Source organism: Arachis ipaensis, chromosome B06, assembly GCF_000816755.2.
Source record: "Arachis ipaensis cultivar K30076 chromosome B06, Araip1.1, whole genome shotgun sequence".
NCBI classification, from domain to species: Eukaryota; Viridiplantae; Streptophyta; class Magnoliopsida; order Fabales; family Fabaceae; genus Arachis; species Arachis ipaensis.
This window is the reverse complement of record NC_029790.2, coordinates 59,923,551-59,926,470: the sequence shown is the minus strand read 5'-3', so window position 1 is coordinate 59,926,470 and position 2,920 is coordinate 59,923,551.

Here is a 2,920-nt window from a genome sequence, read left to right as displayed (position 1 = left end):
ACTAAGTTCAAGGATAAATTCAAAACTCATGTACTTCTTGTTCTTTTGAATTAAAAACATTTTTTCATTTAAGAGAGGTGATGGATTCATAGGACATTCATAACTTTAAGACAAGGTTACTAAATACTAATGATCATGTAGTAAGACACTAACATAGATAAGCACTTAAAAACGAAAAACAGAAAATTTGAGAACAAGGAATGAGTCCACCTTAGTGATGGTGGCATTTTCTCCTTGAGGAACCAATGATGTCCTTGAGCTCTTCTATGTCTCTTCCTTGTCTTTGTTGCTCCTCCCTCATAGCTTTTTGATCTTCTCTAATTTCATGGAGGATGATTGAGTTTTCTTGATGTTCCACCCTTAGTTGTCCCATGTTGGAACTCAGTTCTCCTAGGGAGGTGATAAGGAAATTAAAACAAAGATGAGAGATAAAGGGGGTTTTTTCCTACTAGACCTCTAAGATACCTGTTCTTAGCAACCTAGGTCACCGGAAAGGATTCCCTACTAGACCTTCAAAGAACCTGTCCTTGACAACCTAGATCAGAGGGATGAAAATTGAATCACTCAATTTTCTCCATGCAACAAGCAAAGCAAATCACTCACCTCACTTAATCACACTAAAAAAACGTGCATAAAGCACTAAGGAAATTTTATTCATCAAAGTTATTCCAAATGGTCTCACCAGAGGTGTTTAAATAGGCTCCTAACAAACTAACTAAAAGATATAACAAACTAGATAAGATAACTAATTTAAATCAGATTTGATCTTATTAGATTAGATCAGATTTGATTTAAATTTTAAAATCCTAAAGATAAAAGATAAGATTTAAATCAGATTTGATCTTATTAGATTAGATCAGATTTGATTTAAATTTTAAAATCCTAAAGATATGATAACTAATTTCTAATTTACTTGATCTTATTAGATTAGATCATATTTGATTTAAATTTAAAAATTCCTAAAAATACTACTAAGCATAGCAGATAAAACAAGTCTTCTAACAACTTTTGACCACATAACAAACTTAAAACAAAAATCTAGGATTTTCGAAATTTAAAGATAAATTATGCCTTCCACTGAATTTGAAAAGCATTATTGGGCTTCTTGCTGTCCTGACTTAATCCAATGGGTCTTGCCCATTCTTCCTTAGTTAGAACTTGATGCAGCTCCATATGCATAAGCGCTACCAGGTTTCCAAAGCTCTCCTTGAGCTTCTTTGCACGTGCTCTAGTGATGGGGCCCTCTGGAAGGGTGAAATTCCCATTCTGGCTTTGTGTCTTAGAATGCCCCTGTTGTCTTTCCGAGCATGTATCATCCATCGTCGAGGATGACGTAATGAGATAAATTCATGTTTATTATTGTGACATGATTAATTAGTCTTGTTTGACATTCTCCCTATGTGAAGATGACATGATACCTTCTTCCGTTTGTTGGAGTTAACTAAATAAGATGAATTAATCATTGCATGACTAGGATAGAAAGCCTATTATCTCAATCTTTGCCATGAATGTCTCACCTTATTAATTGCTTTCTTTAACTGCTTGCTTGATTTATCTTTCTTGCACATTTAATTTTTTGCCCTTTATCAATCAAACCCCCTTGCCCCCTTCATAGCCAATAAGCATACACTTCATTGCAATTCCTTGTGAGACGACCCGGAGTCTAAATACTTTGGTTAATTTTCATTGGGGTTTGTACATGTGACAAAACTATATTTTAGTTTGATGTGAGAGTTGTTTATTGGTTTGGAGCTATGCTTACAACGAAGTAATTCCTTTCTTTAAGAAGAAAATCTAGACCGACAACAATTCTTGTACCAATCCTTCCATGAGAGGTTAGGATGATTCCTCCACGAAGGGTTGTAAGTATTTCCATAGGCTTCTCCCATGTAATTCACCTCCTCTATGGTGGGTTGATCAGGATCATAGGCTTCTTCTTCAAAAGAAGCTTCCTGAGCACTGCCAGCTGCAGTTTGCATCCCAGTGAGATATTGAGAGATCATGTTGACCTGTTGGGTCAAGATCTTATTCTGAGCCAGGATGGCATTTAGAGTCTCAACTTCATGAATTCCTTTCTTCTGAGAGATTCCATGGTTTACAGGATTCCTCTCAGAGGTGTACATGAATTGGTTGTTTGCAACCATCTCAATGAGTTTCCCTAGCTTCTGTAGGCATTTTCTTCAAGTGAAAAGATCTACCTGCAGAGCTGTCCAATGAAATTTTGGACATCTCAGATAACCATCATAGAACATGCCTATGAGGGACCATTATGAGAGCATATCAGGAGGACATCTCCTGATCAATTGCTTGTATCTTTCCCAAGATTCAGAGAGGGATTCACCTTCTCTTTGTCTGAAGGTTTGAACTTCCACTCTAATTTTGCTCATCCTTTGAGGAGGAAAGAACTTAGCCAGAAAAGCATTTACAAGCTTTTCCCAAGAGTCAAGACTCTCTCTTGGTTGGGCATCCAACCAAAACATAGCTCTGTCTCTTAGAGCAAAGGGAAAAAGTATAAGCTTATAGACTTCAGAATCAACTCCATTAGTCTTTACAGTATCACAAATCTATAAGAATTCTTCTAAGAACTGATGTGGATCTTCCAGTGGAAGTCTATAGAATTTGCAGTTCTGTTGCAGAACAGAGACTAACTGAGGCTTAACCTCAAAATTGTTAGCTCTAATGTCAGGTACAGCAATGCTTCTACCATAAAAGTCAGAGGTAGGCATGGTGAAGTCACCAAGGACCTTTTTAGGTTCCTCTTGTTGTTCGGCCATATCCTCTGTTTCTTGTTCAAAACATTTTGAAAGGTCTCTTCCCAACTATTGTGCTTTAGCTTATTGTAAACGCCTCCTCAGAGTCTTCTTAAGTTCAGGATCAGGAGTCAAGAGGGGTTCTTTATCCCTGTTCCTGGTCATAAACA